A 24666-nucleotide genomic window follows, 5' to 3' on the forward strand; every position below is an offset into this window, starting at 1 on the left:
CACATGCTTAGCAAGCCTCTTCCTCGTGGGGATGGCACTGTTTAACACACCCCTGGCAACTCCCCTTTTGGGGCTTCCCTAGGTTAGACCGGGCCTCCCGCAAGTCACGCAATCCTCCTCTTCATGGGGAGAGCTGTGCTTCTCACATACCTGGCAAGCCGCCTCTTCATGGGGTGGTTGAGTTTAGAGGTCGGTTTAAGCCTGCGTGGGAAGCCTCCTCTTTATGGGGATACCTGTCTTTCTTCCTGGGGTTCACCCCCGCCCGGCCCGGCCCGGCCCGGCCCAGCCCAGCCCCCTCCCCTCCCCTCCCCTCCCAATGCCTGGGGATGATTCAGCGGTGAGCTGGGGTTTACCCATTCCGGCGAACCTCCCCTTCATGGGGTGGTTGAGTTTAGAGGTCCGTTTAAGCCTGCGTGGGAAGCCTCCTCTTTATGGGGATACCTGTCTTTCTTCCTGGGGTTCACCCCCGCCCGGCCCGGCCCGGCCCGGCCCGGCCCAGCCCAGCCCAGCCCAGCCCAGCCCCCTCCCTTCCCAATTCCTGGGGATGATTCAGCGGTGAGCTGGGGTTTACCCATTCCATGGGGATGGTTGAGTATAGAGCTCTGTTTAATGCATGCGTTGGAAGCCTCCTCTTTATGGGGATACCTGTCTTCCTTCCTGGGGTTCACCCCCTCCCGGCCCCCTCCCGGCCCCCTCCCGGCCCCCTCCCGGCCCCCTCCCGGCCCCCTCCCCATTCCTGGGGATGATTCAGCGGTGAGCTGGGGCTCACCTATTCCAGGGAACCTCCCCTTCATGGGGATGGTTGAGTTTAGAGGTCCGTTTAAGCCTGTGTAGGAAGCCTCCTCTTTATGGGGATACCTGACTTTCTTCCTGGGGTTCACCCCCTCCCGGCCCCCTCCCGGCCCCCTCCCCATTCCTGTGGATGATTCAGCAGCGAGTGGGGGTTTACCCATTCCGGGGAACCTCCCCTTCATGGGGATGGTTGAGTATAGAGCTCTGTTTAATGTGTGTATGGGAAGCCTGCTCTTTATGGGGATACCTGTCTTCATTCCTGGGGTTTGCCCCCTCCCGATTCCTCTCCCGATTCCTCTCCCGATTCCTCTCCCGATTCCTCTCCCGATTCCTGGGGATGATTCAGCAGTGAGCTGGGGTTCCCACATTTCGAGGAACGTCCGCTTCATGGGGATGGTTGAGTTTACAGTCCTGTTTAATGCGTGCGTGGGAAGCCTCCTTTGAAACCCAGCAAGACGGTGAGGTATTGACATGCGTGGTAACTCCCCTCTATGGGGCTGTCTCAGGTTGGAGATGTAGTTCACGTAGTTATTTATGTTATTTATTCATTACGTTTATCTCCCACCTTTTTTCCTCTATGAGGAACCCAAGGTGGTGTACATAATCCTCCTCCTCCTCTCCATTTGAACCTCACAACAGCAACAACCCTGTGAGGTAGGTTGGGCTGAGAGTCTGTGACCCAGTGATCCAGTGAGCTTCTGTGGCCGAGCGGAGACTAGAACCCAGATCTCCTGGCTCCCAGTGGAACACTCTAGCCACTACACCACACTGGCTCTCAGTATGCGTGGGAAGTCTCCCGTTCTTGGCTGACTTTGGTGGCTCAGACCTGCGAGTTAATTTGCCCCTCCCCGGGGACAGGTTGGCTTCTTGCTGAGGTGTGCGGATACCACTCAGGCCTCACCTTCCCAGACCTGCATTTCACACATGCTAGGCAACCCTCCCCCTCACGGGGGTGGCTGAGTTTATTACTGTGGAGCACTAAAAGGGTCAAGGCTGGAAGGGCCTACTCAGATGCAAGAGTCTACTGATGAGGAGGAAGAACCCGCTCTGCAGGAATGGTTAAAGCTTTTTTTCTTTTCTTATTGCTGCTTTTGCTGCCACGGAGCGTCAAAAGGGTCCAGGTGCCACGAAGTGTTGGAAGGGTCAAGGGACCATGGCGGGTCAGAAGGGTCAAAGCTAGAAGGGCCTACTCATGAGCAGGAAGAACCCACTGTGAGTACTATTGAGCCAGGCTCAATTCAGCTGGGGCTACATATCCGCAGACCTGGTTTATATAAGCTCTGGGTCTTCCCCATACCTTTGCTCTGTGGGGAGTTTGTACAGAGCTCTTCTCCCCCGGCCCAGGATGCTCCCTTGGCCTGGCCAAAGAGTAGATCCTGCACTTGCACTGTTCCCCTTCTCCCCCCCCATCCCACCGGGCCCCTGGTCCCGGCCATACTAAAAAAAACAAGTCAGGAAAGAGAGCCTATTGAAATCCAGCTTCAGTTTGAGGGAGATCTGAAAAGCCAGGTCCCTCTATGGATATGGAAGTGAGTGACTTTCCCTGTGTTAGTTCTGGTGTTTCCGTTGCTTCTTCTGTGTAATTGTGCGTTTTCATTCCTCAGCCCCAGCTTGTCTGTCTCCTCCACATAGGGACTCGGGAAGCTGCTTTGGCTGGGCTGGCCGAAGACTTCATGAGCGCCTCATCTGCTTCCTCCTCGTGGACGCGCGGAAGGAATGGAAATGCAGCTTCCGTTCTGGGGGTGTGTGGAAACGTTGCTGTTACCACAGGCCAGTCTCGCCTTCCTTTCATGTGGATGGTTTAGCTTGGTCCTGGGGTTCAGCCGCGCCTTGACAAACTGCCCTTAATTGGGCATTTCCGAGATGGGGTGCACACATGCAAGGTGAGCCTCCCCTTCATGGAGATGGCTACGCTCCCAGCCGTTCACACAGTACTGGAAATCTTCCCCTTCATGGGGATATCGACGCCCATTCCTGGCTGGGCTTAGTAGTGGGATTCACCCCTGCCAGGAAGCCGCCTCCTTCATGGAGATGGCTGTGTAATGGATGCTGGATGCCTGTGACGCCTCATCTCTACCTCACCTTAGTGCTGGGTTGAAGTCCGGCCTGGCCACTCCGCCTAATGGGACTGTCTCGTAAGACACGTAGTTCACACGTGCATGGGAAGTCTCCCATTCTTGGCTGACTTCTGTGGTTCATATCTGCGAGATAATTGGCCTGTTCATGGGGATCGCTGTGCTCAGAGCTGGGGTTCACACAGGCCTGTAAGGTGTCCTCTTCATGGGGAAATCTTTGCTTCTTCCTGAAAAAGAATCTGTGGCACCTTAAAGACAAACAGGTCCTTATTACTAAGGCATGAGCTTCCGTGGGCCTAACCCACTCGGTCAGATGCAGGAATGGATAGGTACAGGATGGAAAACCCAGTGACAGGTAGGTAGACGGCCGCCATTCCATTTCAGTTTAAAGAGGCGTCTACAATATTAAGGAAAGAGAACTGCAAGACGGGACTTGGGCTCTGCTCACTGTCACGACTCGCCCATTCAGCCGACCTGTTCAAGCCAAGTTCCAAGGTGTGGAACTTAACCATGAATGTCGGCTGTGAGGCCTCACGCTGAATTCTGCCTCTCTAGTTTCTCTGTTGCCAGGCAGCCACTTGGAGGACTGTTCCCGAACGTCCCGAAGCGTTGAAAGGCTCCTCCACATTTTGCTGGTAGCGGTGTTAGTTGCAGGGCCGGGGTGCAGTGTTGTGGCCTGTTCAGAGTGGTCCTGTCGGGTTGAGTCTGTCAGAGGGACAGGAACCAATGCGCTTGTATCGCAGGGCCTGGCTGTAGACAATGGATCGCGTGGTGTGTCCAGGTGGGTAGCTTGAGGCGTGTAGGGATGCATAGTGGCCTGTGGGCTGCTGGTAGGATGAGGTGTTTCTGTGTGCATTGTGGAGCCGTCTAGTGGTGTCCGGTTGTGTCCCTGGCACACCTGTGGAGGAGCCTTCCAGCGTTTCAGGTCATTCCGTAACAGCCCTCGAAGTGGCTGTCTTGCGGCAGAGAAACTCCAGAGAGGACATTCATTGTTTAAGTTCCACGCCTTGGAACTTGGCTTGAAGAGATGGTCCGAATTGCTGGGCGCTTACAGCGTGTAGAGTCCAGGTCCCATCATGCCCTTCACTGTCCTTCGTATTGGAGAAGTCTCCTTCATCTGAAATGGAAGGTGTCCCTTCTGCCTACCTGTCGCTGACTTGAACATCTTGTCCCTCTCCATTCCAGCATTTGTCAAAGTGGGTTTGGCCCACGGAAGCTCATGCCTTAGTATTAAAACACCGTTAGTCTTTAAGGTGCCACAGACCCTTCTGTGTTTTCATAGCACAGACTAAGGCAGCTGCCCCTTTGGTAGCGGTAGCTTCTTGCTGGTGTTCACCTGTTCCTGGCAAGACCCGCCTTGAAGGGAATGGCTTCGCTTTGAGCTGAGTTGCCCCCTGCCAGGCATGCATCCTGTTCATGGGGATGTCTTAGCTTAGACCTAGGGTTGACACATGCTTAGCAAGCCTCTTCCTCGTGGGGATGGCACTGTTTAACACACCCCTGGCAACTCCCCTTTTGGGGCTTCCCTAGGTTAGACCGGGCCTCCCGCAAGTCACGCAATCCTCCTCTTCATGGGGAGAGCTGTGCTTCTCACATACCTGGCAAGCCGCCTCTTCATGGGGTGGTTGAGTTTAGAGGTCGGTTTAAGCCTGCGTGGGAAGCCTCCTCTTTATGGGGATACCTGTCTTTCTTCCTGGGGTTCACCCCCGCCCGGCCCGGCCCGGCCCGGCCCGGCCCAGCCCCCTCCCCTCCCAATGCCTGGGGATGATTCAGCGGTGAGCTGGGGTTTACCCATTCCATGGGGATGGTTGAGTATAGAGCTCTGTTTAATGCATGCGTTGGAAGCCTCCTCTTTATGGGGATACCTGTCTTCCTTCCTGGGGTTCACCCCCTCCCGGCCCCCTCCCGGCCCCCTCCCGGCCCCCTCCCGGCCCCCTCCCGGCCCCCTCCCGGCCCCCTCCCCATTCCTGGGGATGATTCAGCGGTGAGCTGGGGCTCACCTATTCCAGGGAACCTCCCCTTCATGGGGATGGTTGAGTTTAGAGGTCCGTTTAAGCCTGTGTAGGAAGCCTCCTCTTTATGGGGATACCTGACTTTCTTCCTGGGGTTTGCCCCCTCCCGGTCCCCTCCCGGTCCCCTCCCGATTCCTGGGGATGATTCAGCAGTGAGCTGGGGTTCCCACATTTCGAGGAACGTCCGCTTCATGGGGATGGTTGAGTTTACAGTCCTGTTTAATGCGTGCGTGGGAAGCCTCCTTTGAAACCCAGCAAGACGGTGAGGTATTGACATGCGTGGTAACACCCTTCTATGGGGCTGTCTCAGGTTGGAGATGTAGTTCACGTAGTTATTTATGTTATTTATTCATTACGTTTATCTCCCACCTTTTTTCCTCTATGAGGAACCCAAGGTGGTGTACATAATCCTCCTCCTCTCCATTTGAACCTCACAACAGCAACAACCCTGTGAGGTAGGTTGGGCTGAGAGTCTGTGACCCAGTGACCCAGTGAGCTTCTGTGACCCAGTGACCCAGTGAGCTTCTGTGGCCGAGCGGAGACTAGAACCCAGATCTCCTGGCTCCCAGTGGAACACTCTAGCCACTACACCACACTGGCTCTCAGTATGCGTGGGAAGTCTCCCGTTCTTGGCTGACTTTGGTGGCTCAGACCTGCGAGTTAATTTGCCCCTCCCCGGGGACAGGTTGGCTTCTTGCTGAGGTGTGCGGATACCACTCAGGCCTCACCTTCCCAGACCTGCATTTCACACATGCTAGGCAACCCTCCCCCTCACGGGGGTGGCTGAGTTTATTACTGTGGAGCACTAAAAGGGTCAAGGCTGGAAGGGCCTACTCAGATGCAAGAGTCTACTGATGAGGAGGAAGAACCCGCTCTGCAGGAATGGTTAAAGCTTTTTTTCTTTTCTTATTGCTGCTTTCGCTGCCACGGAGCGTCAAAAGGGTCCAGGTGCCACGAAGTGTTGGAAGGGTCAAGGGACCATGGCGGGTCAGAAGGGTCAAAGCTAGAAGGGCCTACTCATGAGCAGGAAGAACCCACTGTGAGTACTATTGAGCCAGGCTCAATTCAGCTGGGGCTACATATCCGCAGACCTGGTTAATATAAGCTCTGGGTCTTCCCCATACCTTTGCTCTGTGGGGAGTTTGTACAGAGCTCTTCTCCCCCGGCCCAGGATGCTCCCTTGGCCAGGCCAAAGAGTAGATCCTGCACTTGCACTGTTCCCCTTCTCCCCCCCCATCCCACCGGGCCCCTGGTCCCGGCCATACTAAAAAAAACAAGTCAGGAAAGAGAGCCTATTGAAATCCAGCTTCAGTTTGAGGGAGATCTGAAAAGCCAGGTCCCTCTATGGATATGGAAGTGAGTGACTTTCCCTGTGTTAGTTCTGGTGTTTCCGTTGCTTCTTCTGTGTAATTGTGCGTTTTCATTCCTCAGCCCCAGCTTGTCTGTCTCCTCCACATAGGGACTCGGGAAGCTGCTTTGGCTGGGCTGGCCGAAGACTTCATGAGCGCCTCATCTGCTTCCTCCTCGTGGACGCGCGGAAGGAATGGAAATGCAGCTTCCGTTCTGGGGGTGTGTGGAAACGTTGCTGTTACCACAGGCCAGTCTCGCCTTCCTTTCATGTGGATGGTTTAGCTTGGTCCTGGGGTTCAGCCGCGCCTTGACAAACTGCCCTTAATTGGGCATTTCCGAGATGGGGTGCACACATGCAAGGTGAGCCTCCCCTTCATGGAGATGGCTACGCTCCCAGCCGTTCACACAGTACTGGAAATCTTCCCCTTCATGGGGATATCGACGCCCATTCCTGGCTGGGCTTAGTAGTGGGATTCACCCCTGCCAGGAAGCCGCCTCCTTCATGGAGATGGCTGTGTAATGGATGCTGGATGCCTGTGACGCCTCATCTCTACCTCACCTTAGTGCTGGGTTGAAGTCCGGCCTGGCCACTCCGCCTAATGGGACTGTCTCGTAAGACACGTAGTTCACACGTGCATGGGAAGTCTCCCATTCTTGGCTGACTTCTGTGGTTCATATCTGCGAGATAATTGGCCTGTTCATGGGGATCGCTGTGCTCAGAGCTGGGGTTCACACAGGCCTGTAAGGTGTCCTCTTCATGGGGAAATCTTTGCTTCTTCCTGAAAAAGAATCTGTGGCACCTTAAAGACAAACAGGTCCTTATTACTAAGGCATGAGCTTCCGTGGGCCTAACCCACTCGGTCAGATGCAGGAATGGATAGGTACAGGATGGAAAACCCAGTGACAGGTAGGTAGACGGCCGCCATTCCATTTCAGTTTAAAGAGGCGTCTACAATATTAAGGAAAGAGAACTGCAAGACGGGACTTGGGCTCTGCTCACTGTCACGACTCGCCCATTCAGCCGACCTGTTCAAGCCAAGTTCCAAGGTGTGGAACTTAACCATGAATGTCGGCTGTGAGGCCTCACGCTGAATTCTGCCTCTCTAGTTTCTCTGTTGCCAGGCAGCCACTTGGAGGACTGTTCCCGAACGTCCCGAAGCGTTGAAAGGCTCCTCCACATTTTGCTGGTAGCGGTGTTAGTTGCAGGGCCGGGGTGCAGTGTTGTGGCCTGTTCAGAGTGGTCCTGTTGGGTTGAGTCTGTCAGAGGGACAGGAACCAATGCGCTTGTATCGCAGGGCCTGGCTGTAGACAATGGATCGCGTGGTGTGTCCAGGTGGGTAGCTTGAGGCGTGTAGGGATGCATAGTGGCCTGTGGGCTGCTGGTAGGATGAGGTGTTTCTGTGTGCATTGTGGAGCCGTCTAGTGGTGTCCGGTTGTGTCCCTGGCACACCTGTGGAGGAGCCTTCCAGCGTTTCAGGTCATTCCGTAACAGCCCTCGAAGTGGCTGTCTTGCGGCAGAGAAACTCCAGAGAGGACATTCATTGTTTAAGTTCCACGCCTTGGAACTTGGCTTGAAGAGATGGTCCGAATTGCTGGGCGCTTACAGCGTGTAGAGTCCAGGTCCCATCATGCCCTTCACTGTCCTTCGTATTGGAGAAGTCTCCTTCATCTGAAATGGAAGGTGTCCCTTCTGCCTACCCGTCGCTGACTTGAACATCTTGTCCCTCTCCATTCCAGCATTTGTCAAAGTGGGTTTGGCCCACGGAAGCTCATGCCTTAGTATTAAAACACCGTTAGTCTTTAAGGTGCCACAGACCCTTCTGTGTTTTCATAGCACAGACTAAGGCAGCTGCCCCTTTGGTAGCGGTAGCTTCTTGCTGGTGTTCACCTGTTCCTGGCAAGACCCGCCTTGAAGGGAATGGCTTCGCTTTGAGCTGAGTTGCCCCCTGCCAGGCATGCATCCTGTTCATGGGGATGTCTTAGCTTAGACCTAGGTTTGACACATGCTTAGCAAGCCTCTTCCTCGTGGGGATGGCACTGTTTAACACACCCCTGGCAACTCCCCTTTTGGGGCTTCCCTAGGTTAGACCGGGCCTCTCACAAGTCACGCAATCCTCCTCTTCATGGGGAGAGCTGTGCTTCTCACATACCTGGCAAGCCGCCTCTTCATGGGGTGGTTGAGTTTAGAGGTCGGTTTAAGCCTGCGTGGGAAGCCTCCTCTTTATGGGGATACCTGTCTTTCTTCCTGGGGTTCACCCCCGCCCGGCCCGGCCCGGCCCAGCCCAGCCCAGCCCAGCCCAGCCCCGCCCAGCCCCCTCCCTTCCCAATTCCTGGGGATGATTCAGCGGTGAGCTGGGGCTCACCTATTCCAGGGAACCTCCCCTTCATGGGGATGGTTGAGTTTAGAGGTCCGTTTAAGCCTGTGTAGGAAGCCTCCTCTTTATGGGGATACCTGACTTTCTTCCTGGGGTTCACCCCCGCCCGGCCCCCTCCCCATTCCTGGGGATGATTCAGCGGTGAGCTGGGGCTCACCTATTCCAGGGAACCTCCCCTTCATGGGGATGGTTGAGTTTAGAGGTCCGTTTAAGCCTGTGTAGGAAGCCTCCTCTTTATGGGGATACCTGACTTTCTTCCTGGGGTTCACCCCCTCCCGGCCCCCTCCCGGCCCCCTCCCCTCCCAATGCCTGGGGATGATTCAGCAGTGAGTGGGGGTTTACCCATTCCGGCGAACCTCCCCTTCATGGGGATGGTTGAGTATAGAGCTCTGTTTAAGCCTGCGTGGGAAGCCTCCTCTTTATGGGGATACCTGACTTTCTTCCTGGGGTTCACCCCCGCCCGGCCCCCTCCCCATTCCTGGGGATGATTCAGCGGTGAGCTGGGGCTCACCTATTCCAGGGAACCTCCCCTTCATGGGGATGGTTGAGTTTAGAGGTCCGTTTAAGCCTGTGTAGGAAGCCTCCTCTTTATGGGGATACCTGTCTTTCTTCCTGGGGTTCACCCCCGCCCGGCCCAGCCCGGCCCGGCCCGGCCCAGCCCAGCCCAGCCCCCTCCCTTCCCAATTCCTGGGGATGATTCAGCGGTGAGCTGGGGCTCACCTATTCCAGGGAACCTCCCCTTCATGGGGATGGTTGAGTTTAGAGGTCCGTTTAAGCCTGTGTAGGAAGTCTCCTCTTTATGGGGATACCTGACTTTCTTCCTGGGGTTCACCCCCGCCCGGCCCCCTCCCGGCCCCCTCCCCTCCCCTCCCAATGCCTGGGGATGATTCAGCAGTGAGTGGGGGTTTACCCATTCCGGCGAACCTCCCCTTCATGGGGATGGTTGAGTATAGAGCTCTGTTTAAGCCTGCGTGGGAAGCCTCCTCTTTATGGGGATACCTGTCTTTCTTCCTGGGGTTCACCCCCGCCCGGCCCGGCCCGGCCCGGCCCAGCCCAGCCCAGCCCCCTCCCTTCCCAATTCCTGGGGATGATTCAGCGGTGAGCTGGGGCTCACTTATTCCAGGGAACCTCCCCTTCATGGGGTGGTTGAGTTTAGAGGTCCGTTTAAGCCTGTGTAGGAAGCCTCCTCTTTATGGGGATACCTGACTTTCTTCCTGGGGTTCACCCCCGCCCGGCCCCCTCCCGGCCCCCTCCCCATTCCTGGGGATGATTCAGCGGTGAGCTGGGGCTCACCTATTCCAGGGAACCTCCCCTTCATGGGGATGGTTGAGTTTAGAGGTCCGTTTAAGCCTGTGTAGGAAGCCTCCTCTTTATGGGGATACCTGACTTTCTTCCTGGGGTTCACCCCCTCCCGGCCCCCTCCCGGCCCCCTCCCGGCCCCCTCCCCATTCCTGGGGATGATTCAGCAGCGAGTGTGGGTTTACCCATTCCGGGGAACCTCCCCTTCATGGGGATGGTTGAGTATAGAGCTCTGTTTAATGCGTGTATGGGAAGCCTGCTCTTTATGGGGATACCTGTCTTCATTCCTGGGGTTTGCCCCCTCCCGGTCCCCTCCCGGTCCCCTCCCGGTCCCCTCCCGGTCCCCTCCCGGTCCCCTCCCGGTCCCCTCCCGATTCCTGGGGATGATTCAGCAGTGAGCTGGGGTTCCCACATTTCGAGGAACGTCCGCTTCATGGGGATGGTTGAGTTTACAGTCCTGTTTAATGCGTGCGTGGGAAGCCTCCTTTGAAACCCAGCAAGACGGTGAGGTATTGACATGTGTGGTAACACCCTTCTATGGGGCTGTCTCAGGTTGGAGATGTAGTTCACGTAGTTACTTATGTTATTTATTCATTACGTTTATCTCCCACCTTTTTTCCTCCCACCTTTTTTCCTCTATGAGGAACCCAAGGTGGTGTACATAATCCTCCTCCTCCTCCTCCTCTCCATTTGAACCTCACAACAGCAACAACCCTGTGAGGTAGGTTGGGCTGAGAGTCTGTGACCCAGTGACCCAGTGAGCTTCTGTGGCCGAGCGGAGACTAGAACCCAGATCTCCTGGCTCCCAGTGGAACACTCTAGCCACTACACCACACTGGCTCTCAGTATGCGTGGGAAGTCTCCCGTTCTTGGCTGACTTTGGTGGCTCAGACCTGCGAGTTAATTTGCCCCTCCCCGGGGACAGGTTGGCTTCTTGCTGAGGTGTGCGGATACCACTCAGGCCTCACCTTCCCAGACCTGCATTTCACACATGCTAGGCAACCCTCCCCCTCACGGGGGTGGCTGAGTTTATTACTGTGGAGCACTAAAAGGGTCAAGGCTGGAAGGGCCTACTCAGATGCAAGAGTCTACTGATGAGGAGGAAGAACCCGCTCTGCAGGAATGGTTAAAGCTTTTTTTCTTTTCTTATTGCTGCTTTCGCTGCCACGGAGCGTCAAAAGGGTCCAGGTGCCACGAAGTGTTGGAAGGGTCAAGGGACCATGGCGGGTCAGAAGGGTCAAAGCTAGAAGGGCCTACTCATGAGCAGGAAGAACCCACTGTGAGTACTATTGAGCCAGGCTCAATTCAGCTGGGGCTACATATCCGCAGACCTGGTTAATATAAGCTCTGGGTCTTCCCCATACCTTTGCTCTGTGGGGAGTTTGTACAGAGCTCTTCTCCCCCGGCCCAGGATGCTCCCTTGGCCAGGCCAAAGAGTAGATCCTGCACTTGCACTGTTCCCCTTCTCCCCCCCCATCCCACCGGGCCCCTGGTCCCGGCCATACTAAAAAAAACAAGTCAGGAAAGAGAGCCTATTGAAATCCAGCTTCAGTTTGAGGGAGATCTGAAAAGCCAGGTCCCTCTATGGATATGGAAGTGAGTGACTTTCCCTGTGTTAGTTCTGGTGTTTCCGTTGCTTCTTCTGTGTAATTGTGCGTTTTCATTCCTCAGCCCCAGCTTGTCTGTCTCCTCCACATAGGGACTCGGGAAGCTGCTTTGGCTGGGCTGGCCGAAGACTTCATGAGCGCCTCATCTGCTTCCTCCTCGTGGACGCGCGGAAGGAATGGAAATGCAGCTTCCGTTCTGGGGGTGTGTGGAAACGTTGCTGTTACCACAGGCCAGTCTCGCCTTCCTTTCATGTGGATGGTTTAGCTTGGTCCTGGGGTTCAGCCGCGCCTTGACAAACTGCCCTTAATTGGGCATTTCCGAGATGGGGTGCACACATGCAAGGTGAGCCTCCCCTTCATGGAGATGGCTACGCTCCCAGCCGTTCACACAGTACTGGAAATCTTCCCCTTCATGGGGATATCGACGCCCATTCCTGGCTGGGCTTAGTAGTGGGATTCACCCCTGCCAGGAAGCCGCCTCCTTCATGGAGATGGCTGTGTAATGGATGCTGGATGCCTGTGACGCCTCATCTCTACCTCACCTTAGTGCTGGGTTGAAGTCCGGCCTGGCCACTCCGCCTAATGGGACTGTCTCGTAAGACACGTAGTTCACACGTGCATGGGAAGTCTCCCATTCTTGGCTGACTTCTGTGGTTCATATCTGCGAGATAATTGGCCTGTTCATGGGGATCGCTGTGCTCAGAGCTGGGGTTCACACAGGCCTGTAAGGTGTCCTCTTCATGGGGAAATCTTTGCTTCTTCCTGAAAAAGAATCTGTGGCACCTTAAAGACAAACAGGTCCTTATTACTAAGGCATGAGCTTCCGTGGGCCTAACCCACTCGGTCAGATGCAGGAATGGATAGGTACAGGATGGAAAACCCAGTGACAGGTAGGTAGACGGCCGCCATTCCATTTCAGTTTAAAGAGGCGTCTACAATATTAAGGAAAGAGAACTGCAAGACGGGACTTGGGCTCTGCTCACTGTCACGACTCGCCCATTCAGCCGACCTGTTCAAGCCAAGTTCCAAGGTGTGGAACTTAACCATGAATGTCGGCTGTGAGGCCTCACGCTGAATTCTGCCTCTCTAGTTTCTCTGTTGCCAGGCAGCCACTTGGAGGACTGTTCCCGAACGTCCCGAAGCGTTGAAAGGCTCCTCCACATTTTGCTGGTAGCGGTGTTAGTTGCAGGGCCGGGGTGCAGTGTTGTGGCCTGTTCAGAGTGGTCCTGTCGGGTTGAGTCTGTCAGAGGGACAGGAACCAATGCGCTTGTATCGCAGGGCCTGGCTGTAGACAATGGATCGCGTGGTGTGTCCAGGTGGGTAGCTTGAGGCGTGTAGGGATGCATAGTGGCCTGTGGGCTGCTGGTAGGATGAGGTGTTTCTGTGTGCATTGTGGAGCCGTCTAGTGGTGTCCGGTTGTGTCCCTGGCACACCTGTGGAGGAGCCTTCCAGCGTTTCAGGTCATTCCGTAACAGCCCTCGAAGTGGCTGTCTTGCGGCAGAGAAACTCCAGAGAGGACATTCATTGTTTAAGTTCCACGCCTTGGAACTTGGCTTGAAGAGATGGTCCGAATTGCTGGGCGCTTACAGCGTGTAGAGTCCAGGTCCCATCATGCCCTTCACTGTCCTTCGTATTGGAGAAGTCTCCTTCATCTGAAATGGAAGGTGTCCCTTCTGCCTACCCGTCGCTGACTTGAACATCTTGTCCCTCTCCATTCCAGCATTTGTCAAAGTGGGTTTGGCCCACGGAAGCTCATGCCTTAGTATTAAAACACCGTTAGTCTTTAAGGTGCCACAGACCCTTCTGTGTTTTCATAGCACAGACTAAGGCAGCTGCCCCTTTGGTAGCGGTAGCTTCTTGCTGGTGTTCACCTGTTCCTGGCAAGACCCGCCTTGAAGGGAATGGCTTCGCTTTGAGCTGAGTTGCCCCCTGCCAGGCATGCATCCTGTTCATGGGGATGTCTTAGCTTAGACCTAGGGTTGACACATGCTTAGCAAGCCTCTTCCTCGTGGGGATGGCACTGTTTAACACACCCCTGGCAACTCCCCTTTTGGGGCTTCCCTAGGTTAGACCGGGCCTCCCGCAAGTCACGCAATCCTTCTCTTCATGGGGAGAGCTGTGCTTCTCACATACCTGGCAAGCCGCCTCTTCATGGGGTGGTTGAGTTTAGAGGTCGGTTTAAGCCTGCGTGGGAAGCCTCCTCTTTATGGGGATACCTGTCTTTCTTCCTGGGGTTCACCCCCGCCCGGCCCGGCCCGGCCCAGCCCAGCCCCCTCCCCTCCCCTCCCAATGCCTGGGGATGATTCAGCGGTGAGCTGGGGTTTACCCATTCCGGCGAACCTCCCCTTCATGGGGTGGTTGAGTTTAGAGGTCCGTTTAAGCCTGCGTGGGAAGCCTCCTCTTTATGGGGATACCTGTCTTTCTTCCTGGGGTTCACCCCCGCCCGGCCCGGCCCGGCCCAGCCCAGCCCAGCCCCCTCCCTTCCCAATTCCTGGGGATGATTCAGCGGTGAGCTGGGGTTTACCCATTCCATGGGGATGGTTGAGTATAGAGCTCTGTTTAATGCATGCGTTGGAAGCCTCCTCTTTATGGGGATACCTGTCTTCCTTCCTGGGGTTCACCCCCTCCCGGCCCCCTCCCGGCCCCCTCCCGGCCCCCTCCCGGCCCCCTCCCGGCCCCCTCCCGGCCCCCTCCCGGCCCCCTCCCGGCCCCCTCCCCATTCCTGGGGATGATTCAGCGGTGAGCTGGGGCTCACCTATTCCAGGGAACCTCCCCTTCATGGGGATGGTTGAGTTTAGAGGTCCGTTTAAGCCTGTGTAGGAAGCCTCCTCTTTATGGGGATACCTGACTTTCTTCCTGGGGTTCACCCCCTCCCGGCCCCCTCCCGGCCCCCTCCCGGCCCCCTCCCCATTCCTGGGGATGATTCAGCGGTGAGCTGGGGCTCACCTATTCCAGGGAACCTCCCCTTCATGGGGATGGTTGAGTTTAGAGGTCCGTTTAAGCCTGTGTAGGAAGCCTGCTCTTTATGGGGATACCTGTCTTCATTCCTGGGGTTTGCCCCCTCCCGGTCCCCTCCCGGTCCCCTCCCGATTCCTGGGGATGATTCAGCAGTGAGCTGGGGTTCCCACATTTCGAGGAACGTCCGCTTCATGGGGATGGTTGAGTTTACAGTCCTGTTTAATGCGTGCGTGGGAAGCCTCCTTTGAAACCCAGCAAGACGGTGAGGTATTGACATGCGTGGTAACACCCTTCTATGGGGCTGTCTCAGGTTGGAGATGTAGTTCACGTAGTTATTTATGTTATTTATTCATTACGTTTATCTCCCACCTTTTTTCCTCTATGAGGAACCCAAGGTGGTGTACATAATCCTCCTCCTCCTCCTCCTCCTCTCCATTTGAACCTCACAACAGCAACAACCCTGTGAGGTAGGTTGGGCTGAGAGTCTGTGACCCAGTGACCCAGTGACCCAGTGAGCTTCTGTGGCCGAGCGGAGACTAGAACCCAGATCTCCTGGCTCCCAGTGGAACACTCTAGCCACTACACCACACTGGCTCTCAGTATGCGTGGGAAGTCTCCCGTTCTTGGCTGACTTTGGTGGCTCAGACCTGCGAGTTAATTTGCCCCTCCCCGGGGACAGGTTGGCTTCTTGCTGAGGTGTGCGGATACCACTCAGGCCTCACCTTCCCAGACCTGCATTTCACACATGCTAGGCAACCCTCCCCCTCACGGGGGTGGCTGAGTTTATTACTGTGGAGCACTAAAAGGGTCAAGGCTGGAAGGGCCTACTCAGATGCAAGAGTCTACTGATGAGGAGGAAGAACCCGCTCTGCAGGAATGGTTAAAGCTTTTTTTCTTTTCTTATTGCTGCTTTCGCTGCCACGGAGCGTCAAAAGGGTCCAGGTGCCACGAAGTGTTGGAAGGGTCAAGGGACCATGGCGGGTCAGAAGGGTCAAAGCTAGAAGGGCCTACTCATGAGCAGGAAGAACCCACTGTGAGTACTATTGAGCCAGGCTCAATTCAGCTGGGGCTACATATCCGCAGACCTGGTTTATATAAGCTCTGGGTCTTCCCCATACCTTTGCTCTGTGGGGAGTTTGTACAGAGCTCTTCTCCCCCGGCCCAGGTTGCTGCCTTGGCCAGGCCAAAGAGTAGATCCTGCACTTGCACTGTTCCCCTTCTCCCCCCCCATCCCACCGGGCCCCTGGTCCCGGCCATACTAAAAAAAACAAGTCAGGAAAGAGAGCCTATTGAAATCCAGCTTCAGTTTGAGGGAGATCTGAAAAGCCAGGTCCCTCTATGGATATGGAAGTGAGTGACTTTCCCTGTGTTAGTTCTGGTGTTTCCGTTGCTTCTTCTGTGTAATTGTGCGTTTTCATTCCTCAGCCCCAGCTTGTCTGTCTCCTCCACATAGGGACTCGGGAAGCTGCTTTGGCTGGGCTGGCCGAAGACTTCATGAGCGCCTCATCTGCTTCCTCCTCGTGGACGCGCGGAAGGAATGGAAATGCAGCTTCCGTTCTGGGGGTGTGTGGAAACGTTGCTGTTACCACAGGCCAGTCTCGCCTTCCTTTCATGTGGATGGTTTAGCTTGGTCCTGGGGTTCAGCCGCGCCTTGACAAACTGCCCTTAATTGGGCATTTCCGAGATGGGGTGCACACATGCAAGGTGAGCCTCCCCTTCATGGAGATGGCTACGCTCCCAGCTGTTCACACAGTACTGGAAATCTTCCCCTTCATGGGGATATCGACGCCCATTCCTGGCTGGGCTTAGTAGTGGGATTCACCCCTGCCAGGAAGCCGCCTCCTTCATGGAGATGGCTGTGTAATGGATGCTGGATGCCTGTGACGCCTCATCTCTACCTCACCTTAGTGCTGGGTTGAAGTCCGGCCTGGCCACTCCGCCTAATGGGACTGTCTCGTAAGACGCGTAGTTCACACGTGCATGGGAAGTCTCCCATTCTTGGCTGACTTCTGTGGTTCATATCTGCGAGATAATTGGCCTGTTCATGGGGATCGCTGTGCTCAGAGCTGGGGTTCACACAGGCCTGTAAGGTGTCCTCTTCATGGGGAAATCTTTGCTTCTTCCTGAAAAAGAATCTGTGGCACCTTAAAGACAAACAGGTCCTTATTACTAAGGCATGAGCTTCCGTGGGCCTAACCCACTCGGTCAGATGCAGGAATGGATAGGTACAGGATGGAAAACCCAGTGACAGGTAGGTAGACGGCCGCCATTCCATTTCAGTTTAAAGAGGCGTCTACAATATTAAGGAAAGAGAACTGCAAGACGGGACTTGGGCTCTGCTCACTGTCACGACTCGCCCATTCAGCCGACCTGTTCAAGCCAAGTTCCAAGGTGTGGAACTTAACCATGAATGTCGGCTGTGAGGCCTCACGCTGAATTCTGCCTCTCTAGTTTCTCTGTTGCCAGGCAGCCACTTGGAGGACTGTTCCCGAACGTCCCGAAGCGTTGAAAGGCTCCTCCACATTTTGCTGGTAGCGGTGTTAGTTGCAGGGCCGGGGTGCAGTGTTGTGGCCTGTTCAGAGTGGTCCTGTCGGGTTGAGTCTGTCAGAGGGACAGGAACCAATGCGCTTGTATCGCAGGGCCTGGCTGTAGACAATGGATCGCGTGGTGTGTCCAGGTGGGTAGCTTGAGGTGTGTAGGGATGCATAGTGGCCTGTGGGCTGCTGGTAGGATGAGGTGTTTCTGTGTGCATTGTGGAGCCGTCTAGTGGTGTCCGGTTGTGTCCCTGGCACACCTGTGGAGGAGCCTTCCAGCGTTTCAGGTCATTCCGTAACAGCCCTCGAAGCGGCTGTCTTGCGGCAGAGAAACTCCAGAGAGGACATTCATTGTTTAAGTTCCACGCCTTGGAACTTGGCTTGAAGAGATGGTCCGAATTGCTGGGCGCTTACAGCGTGTAGAGTCCAGGTCCCATCATGCCCTTCACTGTCCTTCGTATTGGAGAAGTCTCCTTCATCTGAAATGGAAGGTGTCCCTTCTGCCTACCTGTCGCTGACTTGAACATCTTGTCCCTCTCCATTCCAGCATTTGTCAAAGTGGGTTTGGCCCACGGAAGCTCATGCCTTAGTATTAAAACACCGTTAGTCTTTAAGGTGCCACAGACCCTTCTGTGTTTTCATAGCACAGACTAAGGCAGCTGCCCCTTTGGTAGCGGTAGCTTCTTGCTGGTGTTCACCTGTTCCTGGCAAGACCCGCCTTGAAGGGAATGGCTTCGCTTTGAGCTGAGTTGCCCCCTGCCAGGCATGCATCCTGTTCATGGGGATGTCTTAGCTTAGACCTAGGGTTGACACATGCTTAGCAAGCCTCTTCCTCGTGGGGATGGCACTGTTTAACACACCCCTGGCAACTCCCCTTTTGGGGCTTCCCTAGGTTAGACCGGGCCTCCCGCAAGTCACGCAATCCTCCTCTTCATGGGGAGAGCTGTGCTTCTCACATACCTGGCAAGCCGCCTCTTCATGGGGTGGTTGAGTTTAGAGGTCGGTTTAAGCCTGCGTGGGAAGCCTCCTCTTTATGGGGATACCTGTCTTTCTTCCTGGGGTTCACCCCCGCCCGGCCCGGCCCGGCCCAGCCCAGCCCAGCCCCCTCCCCTCCCAATGCCTGGGGATGATTCAGCGGTGAGCTGGGGTTTACCCATTCCAGCAAACCTCCCCTTCATGGGGTGGTTGAGTTTAGAGGTCCGTTTAAGCCTGCGTGGGAAGCCTCCTCTTTATGGGGATACCTGTCTTTCTTCCTGGGGTTCACCCCCGCCCGGCCCGGCCCGGCCCGGCCCGGCCCGGCCCGGCCCAGCCCCCTCCCTTCCCAATTCCTGGGGATGATTCAGCGGTGAGCTGGGGTTTACCCATTCCATGGGGATGGTTGAGTATAGAGCTCTGTTTAATGCATGCGTTGGAAGCCTCCTCTTTATGGGGATACCTGTCTTCCTTCCTGGGGTTCACCCCCGCCCGGCCCCCTCCCGGCCCCCTCCCGGCCCCCTCCCGGCCCCCTCCCCATTCCTGGGGATGATTCAGCGGTGAGCTGGGGCTCACCTATTCCAGGGAACCTCCCCTTCATGGGGATGGTTGAGTTTAGAGGTCTGTTTAAGCCTGTGTAGGAAGCCTCCTCTTTATGGGGATACCTGACTTTCTTCCTGGGGTTCACCCCCGCCCGGCCCCCTCCCCATTCCTGGGGATGATTCAGCGGTGAGCTGGGGCTCACCTATTCCAGGGAACCTCCCCTTCATGGGGATGGTTGAGTTTAGAGGTCCGTTTAAGCCTGTGTAGGAAGCCTCCTCTTTATGGGGATACCTGACTTTCTTCCTGGGGTTCACCCCCTCCCGGCCCCCTCCCGGCCCCCTCCCCTCCCAATGCCTGGGGATGATTCAGCAGTGAGTGGGGGTTTACCCATTCCGGCAAACCTCCCCTTCATGGGGATGGTTGAGTATAGAGCTCTGTTTAAGCCTGCATGGGAAGCCTCCTCTTTATGGGGATACCTGTCTTTCTTCCTGGGGTTCACCCCCGCCCGGCCCGGCCCGGCCCGGCCCGGCCCGGCCCAGCCCAGCCCAGCCCAGCCCAGCCCAGCCCAGCCCCCTCCCTTCCCAATTCCTGGGGATGATTCAGCGGTGAGCTGGGGCTCACCTATTCCAGGGAACCTCCCCTTCATGGGGATGGTTGAGTTTAGAGGTCCGTTTAAGCCTGTGTAGGAAGCCTCCTCTTTATGGGGATACCTGACTTTCTTCCTGGGGTTCACCCCCGCCCGGCCCCCTCCCCATTCCTGGGGATGATTCAGCGGTGAGCTGGGGCTCACCTATTCCAGGGAACCTCCCCTTCATGGGGATGGTTGAGTTTAGAGGTCCGTTTAAGCCTGTGTAGGAAGCCTCCTCTTTATGGGGATACCTGACTTTCTTCCTGGGGTTCACCCCCTCCCGGCCCCCTCCCCATTCCTGGGGATGATTCAGCAGTGAGTGGGGGTTTACCCATTCCGGGGAACCTCCCCTTCATGGGGATGGTTGAGTATAGAGCTCTGTTTAATGCGTGTATGGGAAGCCTGCTCTTTATGGGGATACCTGTCTTCATTCCTGGGGTTTGCCCCCTCCCGGTCCCCTCCCGATTCCTGGGGATGATTCAGCAGTGAGCTGGGGTTCCCACATTTCGAGGAACGTCCGCTTCATGGGGATGGTTGAGTTTACAGCCCTGTTTAATGCGTGCGTGGGAAGCCGCCTTTGAAACGCAGCAAGATGGTGAGGTATCGACATGCGTGGTAACTCCATTCTATGGGATACCTGTCTTTATTCCTGGGGTTCACTCCCGCTTGGCCATCTCCCCATTCTTGGGGATGATTCAGCAGTGAGCTGGGTTTCACACACAGGGAACATACTGCAGGTGATGAGAATTCAGAGGAACAGAGAATATGAAGGCAGTGGTTCACAATTCTTTCAGGATCTATGCCTCGAAACCTTGCAGTCTTGTAAGCAACAGCATTTTCACAGAAGCAGTGCAAACAGCAAACATAAAGAGCAGGAAAGAAAGCAGCTTTACAGACTTCAGAACTCTGAGAAAAGGACAGACAGAATGAAGGAAGGCATCACGGAAGCCTTGAAGAAATTATTGGACTCCTAGAAATTGTTACCTGTCTTGTATGTGGGAAAGAAGGCTAGGTCTTATTCCTACCTTATGATGAGCTCAGGTTCTTAGCTGTGAGTGGTGGAAAGGCTCCAAGCCCGGTCTCTTGGTGTACGAGGGGGCTGAGAGCACTCTGAGGGTTTGTAATTTTGAGTGTGATCATTATTTGATAATAGGAACAACTCTGTATGGTTCCAGCCACCTGAGGACAATAGAGAATGTTGCATCAACAGCTGCTTATCTTGTTCATTCTCCTTGTCTAATGAGTTCCTTTTTCATGCTCCCTCCCCTTCTTCCCTCCTATTGCCTCTGCAACAAGCAACATGTGGTCTCTCCAGAGAGGAAGCAGTTAACCATGTCTCACGCCTTTGCTCACTTGTGCTGACACACCCAGCTTTATGGGGTGCTTGTAGTTAAACATGGCTAGCTTCTCTCGTGATGTGTCTTAGAGCATTAATAAATTAAGTTGAACTAAATTAGCTCTAGCCTGCATTTATTGCCTCAATTCCTTCTCTCTCCTGCATGTCATCTATTCCCCCTTTCTGCTCAGTGGATTGCCACTGGTCTGTTGGCCTCATGTGTATGTCAAGAGCTGCAAAGTGCATTGCCTTTGTTGGCTCGAGCTGCAGCTGAACTGTAGAAGAGCTACAGAGATGAGAACATATGAAGGCACTTGTGGATGTGAAAAGTGCCTTTCCTTCAAATCGTTCAAATCCTTCAAGTAATGACAGGAGCCCAGGAAAGGGGGGAGGTGAGTGGTGGGGGGGTGAGCTCCTTTTTGGGTGAGGTGCTTGCCCCCCGCCTCCCTCTAGTGCTGCCCCTGAGTGCTAGCAAGAACCCCCCCCCCCCCCGGAGCTCTTTATAGCTTGTGGCAGCCTGAACTACCTCACAGGGTTGTTGTTGTGAGGATAAAATAGAGAGGATTAGGATCATGTACGCCGCCTTGGGTTCCTTGCAAGAGGAAAAAAAGCAGGATATGAATGTAATCATAAATTGTATCCTCCCAAGAACCCTGTGAGGTAGGGAAGGGCTATGGCTCAGTGTGATAGAGCCCCTGCTTTGTACGCAGAAGGTCCCTGGTTCAATCCCCAGCATCTCCAGGTAGGGCTGGAGAAATTCCTACCTGAAATCCTGCATGGTTGCTGCCAGTCAGTGTTGACAATACTGGGCTAGAGAGACCAAGGGTCTGACTCGGTCTATGGCAGCTTCCTGGGTTCTTGCATTAGACTGAGAGTCAGTGACTGGCAAACAGAATGATTTGACAGTGTTTAGGCTCTGGCAGGTCTCCCAAGAGGAGGAAGCACAATTGTAATGAAACCACACAGAGAGAGGATCAGCTTTGGCAGCTGTAAGGATTATGGAGCGGTCGTGGAGAGGTGATCTTCGAGGTCCTGCGTAGTGTAGTGGATCGAATGATGGATTGGGAGTGGGTTCAAATTTCACTCAGGCATGACGTGCATTGGCCAGTCACTGCCCCTCAGCCTAACCCATCTCTCAGGATTGGTGTGAGGATGACATTTGTTGACCAGCAACTTGGTTTTCCACTTCCTCATTTGTCTGCCATCATGAGCTGAATACCTTTGCTTCTGCCAAAGTGTCCTTCACCCAAAGTGTCCTTCAGTCAGTGCGTTCTACAGCAGGTAGTCTCTACTTACGTTGTAAAGCAGCGAGGGGCCTGCCCTAAGAAAGTACCGCTGAGGAACATCCCAGACTAGGATACCCTCTTCCACTGTAGAAAATGGGATGTTGGATTTACCATGAAGGTTCCCTCTTTACAGCGGATGGAGATTTTCTTCCCACCCAGGTGAGACTTGTCTTGCTGCTGGGCAGGAAAGAATTCTCTCAGTTCCCTGACACTTTATTCAGAGGCTGTCTGTTGTCCTTGCCAGTTTTTCCTGTTGAACTCCCGTTGGTGAGAATATGTTTGCCTTTTGAGCTATTTTATTTCCGAAACTGAGAGGCGCTCTCCCACATGAGGTAGGTGACTTTAGCTTTGTGCGAATGTGGCCTGGCCTTCTGGAGCGAGTGGGAGGAGCAACCAAGACTAGGACACCCTCCATCCACTGTAGAAAAGGAGCTTTCATGTTAAGTCCCATGTTCCATTCTGGCTTGTTTGTTTTGTACTCCTGCCTCCCAGGATCCCACACTCTGCATCCACGAGCTCCATGGAGTCTATCGCTTTCCTCTGTAGCTGGTCCTGTTCATCAGCAAGAAACACCTGGAATGCCTCTCTCCTCCTGCTGCCCTGGACGGAGCTGCTCAAAATCGGCAGCATTCCTCAACCTCTTCCTGAAAAACTCTGGCCCATACCTAAACCTTTGATATACAGCAGCCTTAAAGGTTTCAGAGTCCACTACCTCGTCCATAGGAAAGCCATTAAATCCCTCAGACAATTCTGTAATCAAACTCGGAATACATCTCATATAATCATTTGGAGCTATATTCCACATCTGAGCAGCTTTTTCAAATGTGAACACTTGTGGATTCTCCCCAACCACATATGGGGTAAAATCCTTAGGGGATAATTTAGGAGGTCTGGCTTCTTCCTCAGTTCTCCTTTTCTCCTCCCTCGACATTTTCGCTTTTTCCAATTTAATCCTTTCCCCCTGTTTTTCTTTTTTAAACTGTCTATCTTGTTCTTGCTGTCTCAATTTCTCCAGTTCAGTTTCTCCATCTCTCTGTTTTATTTTCTCCAATCTCTCTCTGCTTCCTTTAACTGCATCTGTGCCCTCAGTGTCTCTTTCAAACTCCAAGTGCTGAGGCGACATTTCTATATGCGCATGTCTTTGAGGATTTACCTCAGCCTCTCCAGCACCCCTGCTCTGAGGTGATCTAGTAACCCCAATCACTGCTGGCTTCACTCACTGCCTGCATGCGGCCCTCGACACATTACCCCTGTGGGAACGCAGCCTTCCACAGAAAAAAGAGGAAATTCATCTAGGGAGGTTGCGAGATGAACTCCTTCTTTCCCATCCTCCTGAATCCTGCCCACCAAACTGTGGGGAACTTGAGACCCGCTCGCTGAGCACCCCACAGCTCAGCGAGGGCTTGGCAGCTGCCTGTCCTCCCTAGCGAGCTGCCATTTTGTACAATGATGACAGCTCAAGCGCTTCTGGGTTGATGTTGCATAACTGGCCCCGGGCCATAGAGGGCCCGTTTATACAAAATCACCTATCTGGACGGATGATATTCTGGAGGTGATGGACTCAACCTTGGGGGAGCTGGGGGTGGCGACGGCCCACAGGAAGCTCTGGTGTGGGCTGGTCCATGCAGTCATGAAGAGTTGGACGCGACTGAGCGAATAAACAAAAAACCTATCTGGACGTGCCCACCATTGCTGCACACAATGGTGGTTTGCTACGGAGGCCAGGCGGCCCCATGGCTTCATTGAACACTCGCTGGGCTGCAACAAAGCGCGCGCATTGCCGCGAGCAGGGGCAGGTGGCAGCAGCGGCTGGGCGAGTGCCTGACAAAGGCAGGTGAGTCCATCCCTAAACTCCGCTGACCAGCAGTGCGGCCAGCAAGAGGCTGGAGGGAATAACTCCTTAGGTCACCTGTTCTGCTGACCAATGACGGCTGGCTCATCTGTGACATCATAGACCATGACCAGCTTTGCCCTGGGGACTCCGCCACTCTCTGCTTTCAGCATGCGCAGCCTGCTGTGGGTTTTCTGGCTCTGCCAGGGAGACGGTGCTGTACATCAACTGGCAGAGAATGAACAGGAGGAAGGCGCGTTGCTTCAGCTGCCTTGGGGGAACTTGGCACTTAGCTCTGCCGTGGTTTTGGTGCTGATACTGGTGCTCAGGGTGAGAAAGCTCAGCAAGAAGACTTGCAAAGGAAACAAAGATGCAGAGGAAAGAAAGGTGACTGTCCCAGGACAGAAGCGTGGGTGAGTGGGCAGGGATGGGAACCCTGAACAGGGCTTGGGGATTCAGGGGTGGTCTCAGTTGCAAGTCCACTATCATGAGAGGCTAGGTGGCAGAGGATGCTCCAGCAAACTTATTTCTAGTGCTGTGCCGAAAATTTCTCCCACATTTTCCCAGCCAGGATTCCCCATGGTCGAAAAAAACGGTTGAGAATTTCTCCTCCTGCTGGAGAAATTTGGTGAAATTGTCTCCCACATTTCTGTGTCCTCAAATATGGTGGAGAATCTCAAGAGGCCATTTGTGCACAGCTCTACCTACTTCCCTGTAACTGTCTCTATGGCAAGGGTGCAAAACCTCCGGCCCAGGGCCAAATCTGGCCATCTGGGGTTCCACAGATGACCACACCTCTTTCCCCCTGGCCCCACCCCCTTTCCTCCAACCACAAATCATTTGGGGGTTTCCTGGATTTTGCGCAGATTCCCCTCCCCTGCTCTGTTCTAAGAGGTTGAAATGCCTCTGCTAAGGCTTTGTTACTGGCAGTAAGCGCTTTAAGCTACTGGGATTCTTTATATTTTGGGCCCTGCCCTTTTTGTCTGAAGCCCTGTCCACCCCAAGAGCTTCTCTGGAATGGAATGCAGAAAGGGGTTCAACACCTCTGCTATATAGGGTATGCAGATC

The 24666-nt window shown here is 54.6% G+C and overlaps 1 long non-coding RNA gene across 7 annotated transcripts; it reads left to right on the top strand.

Annotated features, from left to right (window-relative positions):
- Positions 1-950: 950 nt before the first annotated feature.
- Positions 951-18118, top strand: LOC146334250 (uncharacterized). 7 transcript variants are annotated; one of them, XR_014786363.1, is made up of 5 exons: positions 951-2004; positions 2425-2675; positions 6311-6589; positions 11575-11853; positions 15894-18118. It is a non-coding gene; the product is annotated as an uncharacterized LOC146334250 (long non-coding RNA). The 7 variants fall into 7 exon arrangements; XR_014786358.1 differs by lacking the exon at positions 15894-18118 and having other exon boundaries at positions 2397-2675; positions 11575-14158; XR_014786357.1 differs by lacking the exon at positions 15894-18118 and having other exon boundaries at positions 11575-14158.
- The last annotated feature ends 6548 nt before the right edge of the window (positions 18119-24666 follow it).

Source organism: Heloderma suspectum, chromosome 17, assembly GCF_057233095.1.
Source record: "Heloderma suspectum isolate Gila_16-S chromosome 17, 16-S_ref, whole genome shotgun sequence".
Lineage (NCBI taxonomy): Eukaryota > Metazoa > Chordata > Lepidosauria > Squamata > Helodermatidae > Heloderma > Heloderma suspectum.